This window comes from Alexandromys fortis, unplaced genomic scaffold, assembly GCF_014885135.2.
Source record: "Alexandromys fortis isolate MF-2015 unplaced genomic scaffold, M_Fortis_MF-2015_v1.1 scaffold_12, whole genome shotgun sequence".
In the NCBI taxonomy this organism is placed as follows: Eukaryota; Metazoa; Chordata; class Mammalia; order Rodentia; family Cricetidae; genus Alexandromys; species Alexandromys fortis.
In genome coordinates this window covers 20,907,979-20,930,453 of record NW_026067937.1, presented here as the reverse complement: position 1 = coordinate 20,930,453, position 22,475 = coordinate 20,907,979, and the positions used below count along the sequence as shown (strand labels likewise).

Here is a 22,475-nt window from a genome sequence, read left to right as displayed (position 1 = left end):
GCCTGCTCTTCCAAAGGTCCTGAGTTCAATTCCCAGCAACCACATGGTGGCTCACAACCATCTGTAATGGGGTCTGGTGCCCTCTTCTGGCCTCCAGGCATACACACAGACAGAATATTGTATACATAATAAATAAATACTTAAAAAAAAAAAAAGAACGAAAGCACAAAAATAACAGCCAAACTTTTATCAAGAGACATAAGAAAACTCAATCAGGAAAAATGTGAACTTGACCAATGTTACCTATAAATGTACAAGCACAGACTAATAAACACAGATTTCACAACTCCCACAGAAATAACTCAAGGTCACCCCTCGACTGCTGTATTTATCACCCTCCAGTTACTAGTGATCTCTCTTCCAAACAGAGGCCCATGCTCTAAAGCTCCCTGGAAATGGAGGTGATCAGGAAGATTGGCTATGGATATGCACCCCGTCATCCCCCCTGTGGTTTCAGGTGAACCCACTCTGTCTGATGCCCACACACAAAACACTGTTGCAGAATAATGTCTGCTTCCTGCCACACGGATTAGGGCAGAAGATGTGAAATCTGCCCTATCCACAATGCCGTGAACACCCGAGGAACCTCTGCAGCTCAGAAATTCCTTGTGTTCTCAGGACTCGAATTCCCCTGAATCATGCTAATGTGGATGGTGGCAGAGAAAAGTTAAAAGCATTCCAACCAAGTATTTCTGAAGGATGATGCCCATTACCTTACTTCTAGTAGTTTCTAAACTATTAATGAAACTTATCACACGAAATTGAACGTGGAATTTAGTGCTGACCTTCAGTTTTTCCAGTTTGTCCTCTCACGTCACACTAAGAGCAATGCCTGTACCACATCCCCCACTGCGCAGTCACCCATGCCTAGGTAACATACACTCGGGGAGGCTTAGAGAAGGGCCACTGCCCAGATCAACCCACGGGACAACAGAACCAGTGTTTTTCTTTTGTTCTTTCTTTCTTTCTTTCTTTCTTTCTTTCTTTTTTTTTTTTTTTTTTTTTTTGTTTTTCGAGACAGGGTTTCTCTGTAGCTTTGGTGCCTGTCCTGGAACTAGCTCTGTAGATCAGGCTGGTCTCGAACTCACAGAGATCCGCCTGCCTCTGCCTCCCGAGTGCTGGGATTAAAGGCGTGCGCCACAGCCCGGCAGAACCAGAGTTTTTCATGGTCCATTCACTTCCCAGCAGATCTGACAGCTCAGCCAACTTCTGTGCAGAAGGTAATGCACCCCTATTCACAAAGGCATGGCTTCTGGTCTACCTCTTGACTCCCTATAGCTGCATCAGAGGAGAACCCTGGGAAAACATACTGTCTACCTCTCACTAGTGCTCCTGAATGCTAGGCTTGCCCAGAATCCCTCACTTAGTATTACCTGGCTGGGCCTCAGGACACTAGCAGCTCCCCTATTACAAAAGCGGAGATCAAATGACCAAGGCTGCACAGGCCTTCCCAGGTCTGCTCTTCCACCCCAGGGACATACAGGGCTGTAGTCGGGGAAATTCGTACTTTAGTAGAAACTCTTTCAATCTCTCAGAGCACTTCCTGTTCCTCTTCTAAGATACTGTGTCCCATGTACGTGTATTCCATTACACAGTCACTGAACAGTGCAGCCAACCCTTCCCTTCATAGCTGGAAAGTCCTGCAGCCACATACAGGTCACGTGCAAACAGTAGCTGCTGCTACAGCAAAAAGAGGCCATGAAATAGAAAACAACAAAGGGTCTCTGGAAGGGCTTAGAGGCAGGGAAGAGATAATGGGAATGCGATTATGATCCCCCACCATTGTTTTAAAAGTTAAACCAGGTTTTACGGCCATGTGATCCAGAGGCTAGGAATTTGTATTAGCCGCACATTTTCTCTCATGTTGTCCATCTTAAGCCTTCTTTTAGTCAGGCCCACACCATTTCATCCAGTTCTATTTTTGTCAAACTCATATAACTACTGTAATTTGGGTTCAGGACAGGTTCAGTTTTTTATCCAGAGTCTTGATTCCCTGATCTGTGGTTGCGAGAAACGGTGTCAGGACATTTATGAATCATCTCAAATCCATTTCCTCACTACTCATTTCTAACGTGAGCTACAGTCAAAGAGGAAAGTTTTCCTGCTCCTTGCCCAGGCCTTTCTGTGCTGGGACTACACCTGCTTTAAAGTGGGTCAGTTAACGCAACTCTCACACAGATCCTTCTTCCTTTGTTACTTTGCAAAAAAAAAAAAAAAAAAAAATACAGAGAATGTGGAGGGCACTCATCAACTGGTTGATTTTTTGTTCTCACCGACCAGCTAAGGTCCAACCTTGTAGCAGCTGCAGAACTTTCTTTCCAGCACTGGGCAGCAGAAACAGGATTAGGTGTGCAAAGAAAACCTCAACTACACACTGTGAGGCAAGCCGAAGCTACAGAAGAAGGCTTTGCTCTAAACAGAGATAAAAAACCAACAGTGCTTCAGTAAAGTGGAAGGAACTTCTTAATGACTTGAAAACAATGGGAAATAGAAACAAATAAAAGATTAGAGCAATGATGCTTTTAGAGAAAAATCAAATTTCAAAAGTGAAACAATTATCTTTTTAAAAAGATAAAAATAACAGAAAAAAACATAGCTATACTGACTTTGCAAAGGGAAAAACCTTCCCTGTTGAGGCGATGACTTTAATAAGGTATCATTTCACGGTGCTGTGTTAGCTGCAGCGACTGTGACCTGACACACAGCTAGAGCTAATGTATGTACGCATGACAAGCAGACTGAACACATCTGCAGAGAAGATTCACTTGTTGATCCTGACTACACATTGGCTCAATCTAACCTTCCCATTTGTATACCCCAAATCGGGCCTGCCTTCATCCACATGACATGGATCAATACATGCTGGGAAATTACAAAATCACTGATCCTGCCACAAGCAGGTCCTATTTCATAATGACTCCAGCAGCTCCTTGCCCTCTGCGTTTTCCCTTACATCCTACACAATAAACTATTCCTCCTATTCTGGTCTGAAAGTGGAAGCCATGCTCCACACACAAATCCTTTTCCTGTTACTGAAATGGCAGTTGACTACATGATTCAAATTTGTAATTTTAAAACCCAGTGGTGACTGAGTCCTTTCACCTAAGAATTTAGTTGGTTTAATCACAAGCACAAGGTCATTGCTCTATGGAGCTATGGAGTGGGAGTAAGGCTTCCTGATTCAACTTAAGAAAGCTTGTCTCAGAAACATTTTTCTAAAAGGTTTCAGAGACTGCTGTTCTAGAATTAATACACCTTCCCAGGGAGCAATTATTCCACACACTTAAGAGGTTAATAAACAAAAATTTCGTTAATGACAGCATGCTCCAGCGGTGGCCAACGCTAACAGAGGAGCCAGCCTGGCACAGATTTTGCATTCCATCTCTGCTGTCACCACTAAGTCCCTTTAAGGTTCAGGCCCAAGGTTAGACTTTGAACAATTTAAAAAGGTTCAGAGGAAGGAAAATCTAGCCACTTAGGCAGATGGAGACTTACAAAACTATCTTTTAAATCATGCACTATGATCTAAATATAACTATATCACAAGGTATGGTTTAAAAGAGAAATAGAAAGCCGGGTGGTGGTGGCGCACGCCTTTAATCCCAGCACTCGGGAGGCAGAGGCAGGCGGGTCTCTGTGAGTTCGAGACCAGCCTGGTCTACAAGAGCTAGTTCCAGGACAGGCTCCAAAACCACAGAGAAACCCTGTCTCGAAAAACCAAAAACCAAAAAAAAAAAAAAAAAAAAAAAAAAAAAAAAAAAAAAAAAAAAAAAAAAAAAAAAAAAAAAAAAAGACCATTATATATGATATAAAAGATAAATTTAAAAGACATATCCATGCCACATTCCTGAAACATACAGGATGGAAATGAAAGTTACCTATCCACACTGTAAAGGATGTTCTTAAATAAACAGCAATGCTGAGCTAGTCTAACCCCAGAAGAAGACTTGTTTTGCCTCTGAGCAAGCTGGCTCACAGGAACACTCTAGTTGCCTCTATGAAGGACCAGAAAGAGTTCATGTTAACTACCCAGGAGTGCTATCTGACTCAAGGCTGACATTACTCCGCAGAATTTCATTTTGAAGCGTTATATGGGTGTGTGCCTGCATGTGTCTGGGTGCAGTACCGCAGCGGTCAGAAGAGGGCATCAGATGCCTTGGAACAGGAGTTACTGGACAGGATTAGCAACCGCGGCTTCCGGCAATGGAACCTGTGTCCTCTGCAACAACTCCCAGTGCTCTTAATAGCTAGGTTATCTCTTAAGTCACATTTTTTTATTTAAAATTTATTTTATACATTTAATTAAAGTATACTACATCACTTTCCACCTTCTTTGTCCTCTCTCCGCTCCTTCCCAAATTCTTTCAATTTCTTCCTTATTAAGAACATGTGAACAAGAATGTGTACATACATGAATAAGTCAGCTGGATCCATCTGTTGGTTGTGTTTTATGGCTTCAGGACTGAGCATGCTGTTTCGGATAAACAAATCACAAGCTCTTCCTTGCCTGAGGGGAATTTTACTCTTTATAGAGCAACATGAGTCTGACCCTCATGTGACACAGGCTGCCTTAGACAGAAAACATTATTAAGAAGAGAAAACTTTGAGTGGTTACTACCTCAGCTAACACTTGCTGGTGCCATGGACCTGAAGATGTAGAAATGCTGGGAAGACTATGGACACTGTCCTGAGCCAATCACTGTCTCCCTAGGTTCCACGGTCCTCTGAAAATACCCCATGGGATCATCCTCATCTTGGATGACTCTGAAATTCAGAAATTCTAAGTACCATGACTTAAGGTCTATGCCACTCCATCTGGCTTAAGTAGCTGCAGCTTCATTTAGTGAATCTTTACGATGATGGGATGAGTAAGAGGAGCAGTTTACACTTAAGAATATTCAAAATCCACCTATCTCTGTGTGCCTGGCTTTCATCATCTGCAGAATAAGGATGGTACTCTGCCCTAGTCCCTTGATGAATTATAACAGACTAAAGATAAAAACCAATATTGCTCGCAGTTGGAAGACAGTGGACTCTGAGGCATGAGGACTGCATTTGATGGGAGCGTCCTTCTCTTATGGAATTAGGACCAGAGCCTGGGTCCTGGTTATCTTTACCAGCCAGGTTCAGCCACTCATCCTTATTAAGCCAATTAAAAGAACCAAGTTATATTAAGTGGTGATGGTATATGCCTTTAACCCTAACACTTGGGAGGCAGATGCAGCTGAATTTCTGTAATTTCAAGGCCAGCCTCATCTACAGAGATAGTTCCAGGACAGACAAGTGCTGAGAGCTGCCATGGGGAGTATATAGCAGGTGACAATTAATGTTCAGCAGGTCAACCCATCAGATGCTTGATTCGCTTGTGGGGAGACTGTGGAGACCCCAAAATGCCTATTTCCACATTGATCAAAGGTCAGAGAGTTGGGACTTGTTTCTAGTTCTTTCAAGGTTATTGTATCTCTACTAGATAAATGAAAATTCTGCTTTGAATACACACATGAGGTAGTTAATGTTTATTATATTCTTTTCTATTAAGCCTTTTAACATTAACACTGTTAAATTGTGTTGACAAAACACCACACATTGGGAGTACACCATCTATCTACCCTTGTACTTTACTCAGGAGGTGAACTCATGAGCATCATGAGTTCAAATATACCCTTGGGTCACAGCTAACATCCAACACAGGCTGAAAAAAAAAAAAAAAAAACAAAATCTCAAAGGAGGGGGCTGGAGAGATGGCTCAGAGGTTGAGAGCACTGAATGTTCTTTCGGAGGTCCTGAGTTCAATTCCCAGCAACCACATGGTGGCTCACAACCACTTGTAATAAGATCTGGTGCCCTCTTCTGGCCTGCAGGCATGGAGGCTGAACACTGTGTACATAATAAATAAATCTTTAAAAAAAAATCTCAAAGGAATTTGTGAAAATATGAATAACAAAACCAGAAACAACAAACCTCCACCCTTTCACAGAAACCCTGATAGGGAAAGTATGATGACACCCTGCCTGACTTTTAAATGAACAATAGACTCCTTAAATGACGGGTGTCCCGCTCCATACATTACAGCACAAACACACCCGTCACTAAGGAAAAGCACAACAGAAGATGAACAAGTCATAAAACTCTAAGGGCCACAAAATAAACTTCACTAAATGGATGTGCCCCACATACGGCACACTTTAGTATTTACCTCAAATGTTTCAAATAAAAAGCACCATGATCTCTACTATCAGTCTTGAGTGAAGAAGGTAAACAATTTCCTTCCTTCAAGGCTGTGACGGATAAAGGAAACAGGGCGTCTTTCTGGCTGCTGAAGACTACTGTGACCTGAAGTCCTTTACAGTCCTTTACATCAATAGGGATTCCTCTTGTATGTGTTTGTCCCAATTTCCTGGTTTCAAAATTACGTAAACAGGCTTTACAACATCTACAGGGGAGATGCAAACTGGGCGGGTAAGAAATGGTTATTCCCAGGGTAAAGATCTGATCTTTGAAACCTCCTGTAATTCAAGGGTCTGACATCTGAGGAACAGCATGCACATTCACACACCCACAAACACACAGTGTCAGCACACAATTAAAATAAAATCAACCCTTTAAACAAACACAAACAGCTTTTCACTGATGAAAGTTGTTCCCTTGCAAGCGTTCATTCCCGTACCACAGGTGTTGCGGCATCTAAAGGCTTTTCTTCAACATGAACTGGTTCATACAGCAGAAAGCAAGCATGTAGCCTTGAAGTCAGAGAAATCAATCCTTCTAAATTGGTGGTATCGTTTGGGAGGATTTTAGATATGTCCTACTGAAGGAAATATGGTACTGGGGGGAAGGCTTTGAGAATTCACATCCACGCACCATTCCCAGTTCCCACTGTTAAGGATGCGAGTTCTCAGCCTTCTTACGACATCACTGTGCATTTCCTCCAGAAGGCTATACCCACAGCTGTGAAAGGAAGTTATCCTGGACAGCTACAGTTGTGAGAAGAAAGGTGTCCTGCCTGTTGAGAAGTCATCCTATACCTGAAGCTGCAGAAGGAAGATATCCTGGATACCTGCAGCTCTGGAGAGAAAGCTACTCTGTCTAAATCAGGCTGTACTGACAGCTACGAGGGAAGGTATTAAGGATTCCTACAGCACAGAAGGGAAAGGTACCCTGGCTGGCAGAAGTCAGGCTGTACATACAGCTGTGAAGGGAAGGTATCCTAGGCAACTAAAACCGTGAGGAGAAAGAAAATACTGACAGTCAGGAAGTCAGAACATACCTGAAGTTGTCTTCCGGTGGGAGAATGTGTCCCAGCAGGATCTGGCAATCTTGTTCCTCTGAGAGCCATTCTACCTGGGCTCCACTCCTCTTTGCTAAGAGAGCTTCCCAGCAGCGAAGACAATTGCTGCTCCCCTAAGGGAGTTTCCTAGAAGAGCTGTCCATCTCTTCTCTTCTCTGCTCCACTAGGATCCCAGCAGAGATGCCCGTCACTTCTCTACTCTGACACTACGGAGTTACCCAGCAGAGACGTCCATTTCTTCTCAGCTCTGGCCAACTGTTACTTCTTTGCTTCACTCAACTAAGATAAGTATCCGTCTGCTATGACTCCGGTGAAATGTTTCCAAATCTGCTCCACTCCCCCAGTGGAGTTTCCCAGCAGGTATGTCACTTCCTTCTCGGCTCTGATCCACTTGGGGTTTCCCACCAGAAACGTCCATTGCTCCTAAGCTCTGCTCCACCAGGGAGATTTGCAGAAAGGATTTGACCCTGATCTGCCGAAAGATCGTTCGTCACCCTAAACTCGCTGAAGAAATGTATTTGGAAGTGAGAGCTGTAGGAGGCTGTAAAGGGCAGATGCCAACTAAAAAGGCACAGGGCTATACGGGGCCTCTTATGGACAGAGATTGAGCAGCGAGATTTTCAGGGTGGAAACTGGTCAGGTTTCAACCCCTGAGCTGGCAGACTGGCTAGATTTCAAGCTCAGTTGCTGGTTAGTTCTATCCTCAAAGACTGGTTGGTTTCAGTTATCAGAGATTGGTTGGTTTCATGTTCAGTAGGTCAGGGGAAGAATGTATTTCTTTGGCTTTGGTTTCAAAGCCAACGTGTGTGTCTTTCACTGGCTCTGGTTCAGGATTGAGTGTATTCTTTGGCTGGCCCTTTTACCCTACATATAGGGCTCCATAAATTCAATTTTCCCATGAGTTTGCAGAGGCAAATAATACAAAATGGACATCTTGAATTTTGAAAACATTGTTGACACCATTCAATTTTTCTCTATAGTCTTGAATAGTCTTGAATAAATGTATGTAAGTGTGTTGGATTAGGAACTTACCAAATTCTTTATAACAATACACCCTCAGATTTTTTTCAGGTACTCAAAAACTATTGTAATTAGCAAAGGCACACAAAATATTTTACTCCTTTAAAGTGTAAAACTTTGTTACACTGACTTTATTTTTATGGTTTCTCTGCAATGTTCCTTTTTCTGATGATTTCGAAGATTGCTTATATATGCAAAGTCTTTACCACACACATTACATACATAGGGTTTCTCTCCAGTATGTGTTCTTTCATGCATTTGAAGACCACTATGATGCGCAAAGAATTTACCACAACGATTACATAAATAGGGTTTCTCTCCAGTATGTCTTCTTTTATGTGTTTGGAGAACACTGTGTTGTGCAAAGGCTTTACCACATTCCTTACATTCATAGGGTTTCTCTCCAGTGTGTGTTCTTTTATGTACTCGGAGATGACTGTGATGAGCAAAGGCTTTACCACATTCATTACATTCATAGGGTTTCTCTCCGGTGTGAATTCTTATATGCGTTTTAAGAGCATTGTGATAAGCAAAGGCTTTACCACATTCATTACATTTATAGGGCTTCTCTCCAGTATGTGTTCTTTCATGTATTTGGAGATGACCTTGTTGTACAAAAGCTTTAGAACATAGATAACATTCATAGGGCTTCTCTCCAGTATGTGTTCTTGTATGCATCTGAAGATTATTGTGACGTGCAAAGGTTTTACCACATTGATTACATTCATAGGGTCTCTCTCCAGTATGTGTTCTTTTATGCATTTGAAGAACATGGGAATAAGCAAAGGTTTTACCACATTGATTACATTCATACGGTTTCTCTCCAGTATGTGTTCTTTCATGCATTTGAAGATGACTTTGCTGTGCAAAGGTTTTACCACATTGAATACATTCATAGGGTTTCTCTCCAGTATGTGTTCTTTTATGCGTTTGGAGATGATTGTATCGTACAAAGGCTTTACCACATTGATGACATTTATAGGGTTTCTCGCCAGTATGTGTTCTTTTATGTATTTGAAGATTTTTATTACGTGCAAAGGCTTTACCACATTGATTGCATTGATAGGGTTTCTCTCCAATATATATATTTTCATGCCTTTGAAGATGACTGTCATATGCAAAGGCATTAATACATTGAACATAGACAGGATTATCTCCAGTATGACTTCTTTCAGACCTGCAAGGATAATGGGCACATGTAAATCCCTTATCACACTCAATACACTGTTGAATCTTTATTATCTGTATGAATGAGTTTTACAATTTGGTCCAATTATAAGGAAGAATTAGATCTTAAGGTTTTATATTGCATTTACATTCATGCTACTACCCTTCATTTAGGATAGTTTTCTTTTTTTTTTTTTTCAAGACAGAGTTTCTGTGTGACTTTGGAACCTGTCCTGGAACTCACTCTTGTAGACCAGGCTGGCCTCAAACTCAAGAGATCTGCCTGCCTCTGCCTCCCGAGTGCTGGGATTAAAAGCCTGTTTTCCGTGTTTAAACATTACCTGTGATGCTTAAGATCCTCTGTTAAACAGTTCACACTTAAAGAATCTTTTTTTCTATGAGAGTTTGCACACACTAAAAGACAACTGGAAAAATTCAGATATAGATACGTGGTATAAAGAGTATGGCTTTCCCGACAACAAATGCTCCTTGACTCTGGACTCTAACTGCCCATCTCACTAAACTCAGCATGGTCACAGCAGAAGATGAGGAACACTAGCTTTACTATGACCTATTTGTTTATTAGACGGCTGTGAAGATGGACTCATCACCTCTCCAGCACGCGAACCTTCTGTGATATGAGTGGTATGAAATTAATGAGTAGGCAGTTCCACAGCACAGCTAGGATGCAAACGGGAACATAAGCTAAGGCATTCTTTCCTCGGCTTCTTTCTTAAAATAATGCCTTGCAAATATATTCCATCTATTTGAAACTGAGGTATACGGTTGTGTGAGAATTTAATAATCATGAATTCACATGAAATTGTACTTTTTTACACTGCTGTTTTTGTTTTAAAACTTCCAGGACATATTACCGTTCCTTCAGAGGCAAGTTTGTATCAGCTTGCACGTGATAATTACCTTCCATGTCTTTGAGAACTTTGACAATGTTCTTCAGGATTATGGTTTTCCCAACTGTATCCTAAAATATAGTAGAAAATGTATGAAATATTATTGTAAATTGGGTAAAATTTAAATTACATGAAGGAAATTCAATATTACCTATGATAGTGAGGTTCCTGTAGGTCTCCAGCATCACATCTTTGTAGAGATTCCTCTGGGAAGGATCCAGCAATGTCCACTCTTCCCAAGTGAAGTCAACATGCACATCATCATAGGTCACTGCATTCTGAAATGTCCACACATTGCACAACAGAAAGCATGAGAATGACAACACTGTAAATGTTTACTTCTTTGGCAATATAGTCATGATGCTAGTACTCCGTACACTTATTCCATTATATAGACATTATAATGTAATCACCAAGTCTCCTTGGAAGGAAACCGAATAGGAGGTTCACCTGTCATTTCTGTACTCTGTGACTGGGATATCACTTTGCAAGAAAAATGTCTAATAAAACATAGACACTTGTATCACAGAAACACAGACCAACAGTACACACTACACAGGACAGAAATTGTATGAACAATTGCTAAGTACAAAGAGAAAAATAATATTGACAGGCTGGGTATATTGAATTACACCTTTAAATGGGGAAATCAGAAGTCAGAGACAGGTATATCTGCCTCAGAGTTGAATGCCAGCCTAGTCTATGAAGTCAGTTCCAGGACAGCCAGAGGGAGATATTAAGATCCTGTCTCCCGTGCAAAATCATTCAAACAACCAAAAAATAGAAAGAACTCAAGAGATTCTTACTAGATGTATTAAGACAGAACATCAATAAGGTTTTTCTAAAAGGCACTGCATCTTTAAGCAGTTACAAACGGACAGATGAACATTAGCAATTTCAGTGTTGATCACAAATATTCAACACAGGGTAGAAAAGATCTCTCATTGATAAGGAGCCCTTGTTAGTCTAGCATGTAGGTGGGTTCAATTACTAGGATTTACTTCAGGGAACCCAACCAGCCATCTTTCAAGTTCAGATTTTTTTGGGGGACCACGTTTTGATCTCTGTGAGGACCAGGCACCCATGTTGTGCATCTCCATGTATACAGGTAAAATACTCATGAACATTAAAAAATTCGAGACAAACACAAAACACACGTAGAAGGTGATGTACAGGCAATCCAGTGAATGAGAAGGCTCAGGCAGAATTAATGTAATGGGTTCATGCCATCCTGGGAAACAGAAAGAGAACCTCTGTAAAATTTTAAAATTCAAGATAAGCGTGAAGCTCAGTACTACAGCATATGCTTGACATGGGACACAAACCTACATCCCAGGCACATCATACAATGACATGAAAACAAAGAGCCAGGAATTTGTGATCACTTTTAATCCAAGCACTTGGGATACAGACTCAAGGGGATCTCCGAATCTGAGGATACTCTGAGGCCAGCTGGTGTAGAGAGCTACTTCAGGAGAGTAAGGGCGACACAGAAAAATCTTGTTTTTACAATCAGATAATTAACAGAAGCATAGCAAACTGGCTTAGCACTGAGTAGTAATTGCTTGTCCTGTATCTTATGTGATTTAGAGATAGAGTTTATAATGTCGGTGAAGCCATGATAGCACAATAAGGAACTTATTAGTTTCAATTACTGCAGAGCAGACACAAAAGAACAGAAAATGGGCTGAGAAACTCCTATCACGTACCTAACAAGGAGTCATCCAGAAATGCTCCTCCTATTAATGGTTTCACAAGCAATTGAAAGAAAAGTCACCAAGAGATACATGTTCAAATAAATTATCATCTGGACTTAATCAACCACATTCTGAACAAGGTCACTATAGGCTAATGGCCATGCATGAAGAAAATGCAATTAGGCTGGGCGGTGGTGGCGCAAGCCTTTAATCCCAGCACTTGGGAGGCAGAGGCAGGCAGATCTCCGTGAGTTCAAGGCCAGCCTGGTCTACAAGAGCTAGTTCCAGGACAGGCTCCAAAGCTTCAGAGAAACCCTGTCTCCAAAAACAAAACAAAAAAAAATGCAATCAGTCACTTCAATGACCCTTATCATCTGCAGCAGCACTTACAATGTTCAGATGTACAACCTCTCTTCAGACACACGACAATCTCTTGACAGTGACATATTATAGATTCAGAAAACAAGTTATATCTTTCCAACATACAATTTCACATAACACTATTCCTCTTACGAGAGACAAATGGAGATACAGTGAGGGAATACTGCCCCAAGGAAACACCAAAGCACAGCAGAAAAATTAAATCCTGTCGTTTTGGCTCAGATATATATGGCTACAGTTTCGGAGGATGCCCCTCTCCTTGCAACTTCTCTTTTTGGTTATTTTTACTCCTATATGCCAGTCCGTATATAGTTCTTTACAGAATACGTCTCATGGTTTAGGTATCTCAATGTCTTGATCTCAAAACACAACTCAGGCTACTATAGAATATTAACATTTGTGAATGCTTTGGAGCATTTTTTAAATGATGAAAGATGTCTCATATTCTTTTTTTTAAATATTTATTTATTTATTATGTATACAATGTTCTGTCTGTGTGTATGTCTGCAGGCCAGAAGAGGGCACCAGACCTCATTTAAGATGGTTGTGAGCCACCATGTGGTTGCTGGGAATTGAACTCAGGACCTTTGGAAGAGCAGGTAATGCTCTTAACCGCTGAGCCATCTCTCCAGCCTGTCTCATATTCTTTTATGGTGCAAGTGTTTAACTCTGTGAAGCTGTGAAAATTTGTCTAAGACCTGAACAGCCAATAGCTTGGCAGGAATCGATAGGTGGTTAGACAGAGGGAAAAACTGGCAGAATAAACTTGGGCAGAAAAAAGGAAGAAGTAATGAGAAGACATCAAAGGCCAGCAAGCCATGGAATAAGAAGTAAAGGTATACTAAATTGACAAAGATAAAAACCCAGAAGTAAAAGGGAGATAGGATTATTTAAGAAAAGCTGGAGAGAAACAAGCCACAGTAAGCTCATACATCCATAAGTAATAAGACTATGTGCCATTTATTTGGTATGCCGTATGCCCTCCAAAAGAATGAAGAGCAAAAGAACTAGCAATTGTGGTAAACAAGGTTACACAAAAGGACATTTCTAAGCATAAATCAAACAGAATGCCCTTCCCTTTGGGGCTACACAAAAGGTGTGGCAAAGGTATGCATTGGGCCAACGGATGCAGATCCACAATGGACAGTTAAGGTAATCATTTCCCATTGGGAAATGCCTTGAGGGGTTCTTGCAGGTTCCCATGCCAAATTTGGTTCAGTCTTTAGTTGAGAAAACTCCTTCCTGTAGTAATGAAGGAACCTAATACCTATTAGAAGAAACCATACTGCTCTGGATGATGGAAAATCTATAGAAGAGAGAACAAAAAAATATAGGAAAATCCCAGCACTTGGGGCAGAAGCAGGTGGATCTCTGTGAGTTCAAAGACAGCCTGGTCTACAGAGTGAGTTTCAGGACAAAGAAACAGAGAAACCCTGTCTCAAAAAGCCAAAAATTAAAAATAAAAGTAGAGAGTTTAAAATAAAGTCATATAAAGTTGGAAAACACCCAGAGAATCTGGATACTGTATGTTATTATGGTCTCTTTGAATTGTTTGAATGCTGAGGAAGGAACAACAGCTGCTGAAAGATATTTGTTAATAAATGTTGCTGAATTAATCCAAGATAGGTATTTTGAAATCACCTTGACTTCATAGTTGAAGTCAAAAGGTATGTTACTTTGGAGAAGAGGTTTTGCTTTTGTTTCCACAGGAAATGAAAGCCTGTGGTTTCATTCCAGGTTAAGGAAACTCAGGTTTGATCAAGGAAGACCCCTGGAAATCTCCAATAGGAGCAGATGGCCAAGATGTCTGAGTTCTACATCCATAACAGATTCAAGACTGCTGGCTGAGATGATCAAGCCTCACAGGATACTCCAGTTATGACTTGATTATAATTGTAAATTTGCTTTAGGTCCGAATAAGATTATCAGTGCCCCCAATCAGCAGGAAGGAGCTTTGAAAACTATGCCCACATTCCCAAAAAATAACTATGGATATTTTCCATTAATTAGAATGTTGCTTACAAATTGTTATAGATTAATGGTCAAGAGAAAAGCTAAACAAAGGATATTAGATTCAGAGTTCTTGTTTGAAAAAAAGGAGGGGGAGGAAGTGCTGTGGGACAATGGTCTTTTATCCTGTCTCTTGTATTATTTTTAATAAAATGCTGATTGGTCAGTAGCCAGGCAGCAAGTATGAGTGGGGTGATCAGGCAGGAAGTAGAGTCAGGGCAATGAGAACAAGAGAATTCTGGGAGGAGGAAATTCTGGGAGTCGGTCAGCAGTAGTGACCCAGATGCAAAGGAAGCAAGATAGCAAGATGTGACTGCTTTGCTAAAAAGGTAGCAAGCCACAAGACTAACACAGATGAGAACTATAAACTATTGTAAGTTCTAAGAGCTAATAAGAAGCCTGAGCTACTAGGCCAATCAGTGTAATTAATGTAGACAGCAGTGTGATTCCTTTGGGACTGAACAATTGTGGGACTGGGCAGGACAGAAAATCTCAGTCAACATGTAAAGCAAATATTTTGGCAAACTTCTATAAATGAACAAAGACCAAAGTTAAAAATACAAATAAAAAAACATTGTCATTGAAGGTCTCCTAGACACAGGTGTGATGTAACAATAATTGCATCAAGATTATGGCATCTGAGTTCGAGGCCAAACTGGTCTACAAGAGGTAGTTCTAGAACAGGCTCCAAAAGCTAAAGAGAAACCCTGACTCAAAAAAAACAAAACAAAACAAAAAACCCAAAACGTTTGAAAGAAAGATTTTCCAATCACTTTGCTACAAGCCAAGGTAATTATTAGGAAATGTCCTCCTTGTTCTTTGTACAACCAAATTCCACTACTGGCAGGAAGTATCTCAGTACTCAAAGGATGGATGGTACTCTCGCAAACGGATGTCTTTCATATGGTGGAATTTGGAAAAACAGATACACCACACCATTGATACCTATTCAGAATTTCAGTGTGCAACTGCCTCGAGTTCTGAAAAAGCTGATTCTGTAAACACACAATTATCAGAGGTTATGGCCATCATGGGAAAACACACAATTATCAGAGGTTATGGCCATCATGGGAATACCTGTACACATTAAGAGCGGCAGTGCTCCAGCGTGTCTTTAGGACGATGAAACACTTTTGTTTATTAACCTATAAAGCATTACAGGTATACCACCCAATCCTACAGGGTAGGCAGTTATAGAAAGATCAAATTTAACTCTAAATGACATGCTAAATGAACAAAATGGGGTTGTAAAGATCCTAGAAATAGATTATTAAATCACAACCACAGAAAAGAAACTAACAAAAATCCATAAAATTTTATAACTGAATCAGTTATTTCATGTAATTGAAGTATAAATTCTAAAAGGGTAACTATCATTTAAATTCATAGTACAAGTATTGCAGCTCTGAAGGGAAAGGTTGTTGGAAATCAAGCTATACATACAGCAATGAAAGGAAGTTATCCTGGATATCCACAGTTGTGGGAGAAAAGTATCATTGGGAAGTCAAACTATACCCAAAGCTGTAGAGGAAAGGCAGGGTATACATATAGCTGTGAAGGGAAGGTATGCACATACTTAAAGCTGTGAGGAGATAGGAATACTAATGATAGGGAAGTCAGGCTAAGCCTGAACCTGTGTTCTGGTGGGGAATGGTCCTCTGAAAGAGGTTGCCATTGTGCTCCACTCCAAGAGTCATTACAGCTGAACTCCCCTCTACTCTCCTAAGAGACCTTCCCAGGAAAGACATCCATTGCTGTTCTACTTTGCTCTCCTAAGGGAGTTTCCCAACAGAGATTCTGATTTGCTCTGGTGAAAGGTCTTCAACCAAAATGCATTCAAGAGATGTATTTTGAAGGGAGAGGGGCTGACTAGCAGAGTGAAAAAGGGCAGTTGTCACCAGAACAGCACAGGGCTTATATGGGTCTTATTAGGTGCATAGTTTGTTCAGGTAGATTTTCAGGGTGGGACTTGGTCTGATTTCAATCCCTAACATTTTTCAAGCTCAAAGATTGGTTGGCTTTTGTGCTCAGGGACTGGTTAGTTTTCCTGCTCAGAGACTGGTTGGTTTTGTGCTCAGTTGGTCAGAAGTAGAGTGTGTTTCTTTGGCTCTGGTTACAGAAACAAAGGGCATATCTTTCACTGGCTCTGGTTTCAGGACCAGGACGTGCTTCTTTGCCTTGCCCTTTTACCCAGCACATAGGGCTTTATAAATTAGTAAATTCATTTTTCCATGAGTTTGCAGGGGCAAACTATAGGAACAGACATCATAAAGCTTGAACAGAGGGCTGGAGAGATGGCTCAGTGGTTAAGAGCATTGCCTGCTCTTCCAAAGGGCCTGAGTTCAATTCCTGGCAACCACATGGTGGCTCACAACCATCTATAATGAGATCTGGTGCCCTCATCTGGCCTGCAGGCATACATGCAGACAGAAATTGTATACATAATTTTAAAAAAAGCTTGAACAGATTGTTGCCATATCCATTTTTGACTACAGAATACTCTTCTACTGAATACAAGTGTGTTAAATAAAGATCTAACCAATATTTTATAAGCCCCCAGTATTGTTTACACGTACTCAAATAATCTTTTAATATACAAAGGCTTTAACAGATTGATTGCATATAAAAAGTTTTATTGCTGTACAGTCTAAAATTTTAACAAACAGTACATCTTTAGGGTTTCTCTGAAGTATTACTTTTTCTCACAATTTCAAAGATTAATGAAATATACACAGGTTTTTACCACACTGATATTCATAGGGCCTCACTCTAGTATGTGTTCTTGTATGCATTTGAATATGACCATGTTGTGTAAAGGCTTTCCCACTGATTACATTCATAGCATTTCTCTCCAGTATGTGTTCTTTAATGCATTTGAAGGGCACTGTGATCAACAAAACCTTTACCATGCTGATTTATACTTTCCAGCATGTCTTCTCTCATGCCTTTTAAGATACGTATCACATGAAAAGGCTTTACTACATTGATTACATTTGTATGGTTTCTCTCTAGAATGTGTTCTTTTATGTATTTGAAGAGTAATTTGTTGTGCAAAGGCTTTACCACAGTGACTGCATTCATAGGGTTTCTCTCTAGAATGTGTCCTTTTATGTATTTGAAGAGTAATTTGTTGTGCAAAGGCTTTACCACATTCATTACATTCATAGGGTTTCTCTCCAGTATGTGCTCTCCCATGCCTTAGAAGACCAGAGTGTCGCTCAAAGGCTTTCCCACATTCATTACATTTATACAGTTTCTCACAAACACGTGTTCTTTCATGCATTTGAGGATGACTGTCATATGCAAAGGTTTTAACAGATTGAAGATATACAGAAGGTTTCTTCCCAGTGTGACTTCTTTCATGCCTGCAAGGATAAATAGCACATTTAAGACCTTCACCACATTCAACACACTGTTGAATACTTATATCTCTATAAATAAATTTTACAATTTGGTCCATTGTGAAGAGGAATCACATCTTAAAGTTTTATCACTGTGTTTACACCTCATGTTGTTCCCCTTTATTACAGGTTGTTTTGCATTTTTTGAAGAGTCCTGTGATGTTAAGATCCTTTGTTACATACTTAACATTTTCAGAATCTCTTTTTATATGAGAGTTTTCACATATATGAAGAAAGCTGGAAAAATTCAGACCTTTATCTCTCTTATTGCACTTATAAATTTTTATAAATGAGTCCTAATATATTTTTGATTGAACTAGGACAAATAGGAATATTTACACGGCCCTAGTAGTCACAGGGCTTTTCTGCAGGATGAATTTCTTCATATATTAACAATGAAGTTGGAAAAACAATGACTTGTACACTTGAAACAAATTCAACAAGTGTACGTAATGTGGGCACTGCTATGCATCTTCTAATTTTTCTGAGAAGGAAGTATGTTGTGTGTATCTATATCCCTACGTTCTATGGCTTGTAGTTAGAGTGATAAATGATCTACCTAGTAAAGGAAAAATAACAAAAGGTTTCCATATTGAATTAACATAGTCTGACTTTCAGCTTCTCATAGAGATGTGGTATAGAAACTAAGGTTTCTCAGGCTAGAGAGATGGCTCAGAGGTTAAGAACGCTGACTGCTCTTCCAGAGGTTCTGAGTTCAATTCCCAGCAACGACATAGTGGCTCACAACCACCTACAATAAGATCTGGCGCCCTCTTCTGGCCTGCAGGCATACATGGAGGCAGAACACTGTGTAAAGAATAAAATCTTTAAAAAAAAAATAAAGAAATTAAGGTTTCTCCACACCAAATGCTCCTTGACTCTGCCCCTCTCACTAAAATCAGCACAGTCACAACTAACATATGAGTAACATTAGCTTAATCATCAATGCACTTGAAACTGTGTGGATTTGCACTGTTGCTTCTGTTTACAACTTCCAGGACACATTACAATTTCTTCAGAGGCACGTTTGTGTGAGCTTGCACAGGATACTTACCTTCCATGTCTTTGAGAACTTTGACAGTGTTCCTCAATATTGTAGTCTTCCCAACTGTACCCTAGTAACAGGAAATGTATGATATGTTATTGAAAGTGGTACAAAATTTAAGTTATTATCTTCAGTATAAATATGCCTCATTTCTTCCTTCTCGATCAAATTGCAGAAGAGCATCAAAAACCAAGAAACAGTTAACCCCTTATTTTAAAAGGTGAAGGAAAACCCAGTCTTACCTATGGCAGTGAGGTTCCTGTAGGTCTCCAGCGTCACATCTTTGTAAAGATTCTTCTGGAAAGGATCCAGTAAAGTCCACTCTTCCCAAGTGAAGTCAACATGCACATCATCATAGGTCACTGCATGCTATAGTAAGCATGATGCTGACAACACTGTAAATGTATACTCCTTTAACAGTATTGTCATACAATTGTGGTTCTCTCCACACTTATTCCATGATACATACAGTACAAGGTAATCACCAAGTCACTTTGGAAGGAAACTGAATAGGAGCTTCACCTCTGTCATTTCTGTATCCTGGGAATGGGATACTGCCTTAATAGAGAAATGTCTATTAAAAACTTAAGAGGCCACCCAAAAGAATGAAAAGCAAAAGAGCTAAGATCAAGAGCAATGGCCAGCATTTTGGCATATCAACATGTGGTTTGAATTCTTATGGCTCCTTTAACAGTTTCTGACTTATAGCAAGCCCCTGAGCAGGAGGTACATTTTTAAAAAAGTAAAGAGTACCTCTGGCAGCACAACATTAGCATTCTAAATATAGGAAGGTTGAAAGCAGGTTTTGGTCATATACCTGCGAGCAGACAACATGTTTTGGTCTTTGCTTTTATGATTTGAAAAGTTGATAAAGCCAGCAACCGAAGCCACAAGAGGAAGACAGAGTGTAGTTCAGCAGTTTAAAAATTTGTTCACATGGTCAAAAAAGGCTAAATGACACGCAGTAAGAGGTTCAGATGGAAAAAAAAATCCTGTAAACAGATTCCTGTATGTTTTATAATGCATGTAGACCTAAGAAAGAAAAAGAAAATGGGTATAGGCAGTCATGAAACAAATAGATTAAAAATAACAAAGTAAGGTCTTTAAAGAGACAGTAAAAGTAATATAAGAGTAAAAAGTCGGGGCTGGAGAGACGGCTCAGAGGTTAAGAGATTTGCCTGCTCTCCCAAAGGAAATACACAGGGAGTTTGGACCCTATGTAGTATCTTGTGGATTCCCAATACTTTGAATGGCAATGTGCACACAGCTGCTGGCATACGTAAGATTGGGAACAGGACTGTTATAACCATCTGAACTCTAAAATGGACACCAAAAGATATTTTCGTAAGTGGAAATCAAAAAGTGATTTGAATAAGAGTTTCTGCTTCTTTTCCCACAGGAAATTAGAGGCCATGAAGTTCAGTAATGAGAAGGATCAGTTTTGGTCAGAGACGACCTCCTGAACCTTGACAGGCCATATATATCAACAAAGATTATAGCTGAACTTCCCAGCACTTGAGGATTTTTTAAAATTTTCTCTCTGAGAACCTAAAGATGCCTTCACCTAGAGTGAAGCAGTTTGGAAAACATAACACCCACATTCCCAATAGGGGTCTGGGAGGCTTTTGTCTATTTGGTAGATTATAGGGGAATATAGGGAAGTGACTGCTGCTGGACTTTGCCAAAACAAGGCAGGACAGTCTTTTGAAATTCCTGCCTCAGAAGGAGTCTGCCGACATTCTGCAGGATACAGAAGAAAGCAGCTAATAAACTTTGCCAATGCAAGGCAAGGAAGCTCTTTTAATTTTCTGTTTCACTGAAAAGCCCATCAGATACACTAGGTCGAGGATGAAGATGGAGGCCCCACTTCTGCAGAGGAATTTTGGGTGACTTTCCAGGCAGATGTATCCATTGTTAGGTAATATTAATTTCCCCTGGTGTCTTTCTTTTGTTTTGGTTTAGGTTTGTTTTCTGCTCTTGGAACATTTTTGTTCCTCGTTCAAAATTTTTTAGGTTAATTAATTTTTATTTATTTTTTTTAAAGACTATCTTTTCTCATTTTACATAGCAATCCCAGTTCCCACTCCCTTCCTTTTTCCTCACTGAGTTTCTGACTGCCAAACAAACATGCCTGCAACACCGCTGAACTGCAACCACGGCGTTAGAATCCATAACCTTACATTTTGATTCTTTCTTGTTTCCAGGACCAGCACATGACAGATGATCCTGCAAACTGACTTCTTAACTTCCTGAGTCAGGCACTACACGCTTGGAAGGAGGGCAGGCACGGCAGGTTGTTATGAAGTTGCTTCCCGGGACTAGGAATCACTTTTTCTTTACTCCTTTCATAAACTGAAGGTTTCACTAGACGTAGTCTTACCCTTAGGGCATCTTGGTAGGCTTCAATTCCAGCACAGGGGTCTTGTCTATAATGGTACCAAACTCCTTGAAAATTCCGGCCTGGTTCAGCACTTGACTGCCACCTGAAAGCACCCTTTCCAGCTCATTTCCTTCTGCCCCAGTTACTTTTCTTCACTCTAGACCTGCGTGAGCCATCAGTAATTACCATCCAACAGATTCGATAGTCCATTCAAGAGATTAGCCTTTTATTTTTTAATTCTGCCATGCTATGTTTCTAGACCATTGGCAGTAGAAGACAAACCGAGAAACTGGTACCTAGACCCACAATTACCTCAATCACTTGGACACCAGCGTAAGAACGCAATCAGCAACGGACAAAGCAACGTCAGACCACGTTACAGCTATCCTAGTACTGCAAGCTCTGAAAATTCTAACACAGGTGAAGCGCAAGTAACAGACCTTAAGACCAACTTTATAAAGATGCTAGAAGTGCTTAAGGAAGGGAAAGAATCCCTGAAAGAAAGCAGGGAAAGGATAAATGAACTATTGGAGAAAATGAATAAATCCCTACAGAAAGTCCAAAAAAAAAAAAAAAGTGAAGGAAATGAATGAATCTTTCAAGACCTGGAAGTTTAAATAGAAGCAATTAAAAAAAAAAAAACACAAACTGAAGGAATTCTGGAAATGAAGAACGAGCTAATCAAGCAGAAGCTACAGAGGCAAACTTAACCAAAAGAATACAAGTCATGGAACAGAGGATTTCAGGGTTTGAAGATATGATAGAAGAAATAAATATATCAGGTAAAGAAAATGTTAAATCTAAAAATTTCCTGGAACATAAATCCAGCAAATCTGGGACACTATGAAACTAAGAAAAGAAGGAGAAGAATCTCACCTCAAAGGCCCAGAAAATATTTTCTAAAAATTAATAGTCAAAATTTTTCCTAACTTACAGAAGGACATAGACACAGGAGAACACAGCCCGTAGAATCAACTCAGCAGGGCTCATAGTGCCTTCCAGAGAGTGAACCAGCAATCACTGAGCCTGCAGGGATCTGCACCAGGTTCTCGGCATGTATGTTATGGTTGTATAGCTTGGTGTTTTGTGGGACTGCTAACAGTGGGGATGGGGAGTGTCTCTTACTCTTTTGCCTGATCTTTTTTTTTTTTTTTTTTTTTTTTTTTTTTTTTTTT

The 22,475-nt window shown here is 40.1% G+C and overlaps 1 protein-coding gene across 1 annotated transcript in view; it reads right to left on the bottom strand.

Annotated features, from left to right (window-relative positions):
* The window catches only part of LOC126504547 (zinc finger protein 431-like), a 150,428-nt gene that overhangs the window by 2,448 nt on the left and 125,505 nt on the right, over positions 1 to 22,475 (bottom strand). Inside the window, exons 2-4 of the transcript XR_007592639.1 lie at positions 10,538 to 10,664; positions 10,397 to 10,457; positions 7,268 to 9,485 (exon numbers count right to left, since the gene is read on the bottom strand). The gene's annotated coding sequence lies outside the window, so the exon portion shown is untranslated. The remainder of the gene's footprint in view (positions 1 to 7,267; positions 9,486 to 10,396; positions 10,458 to 10,537; positions 10,665 to 22,475) is intronic.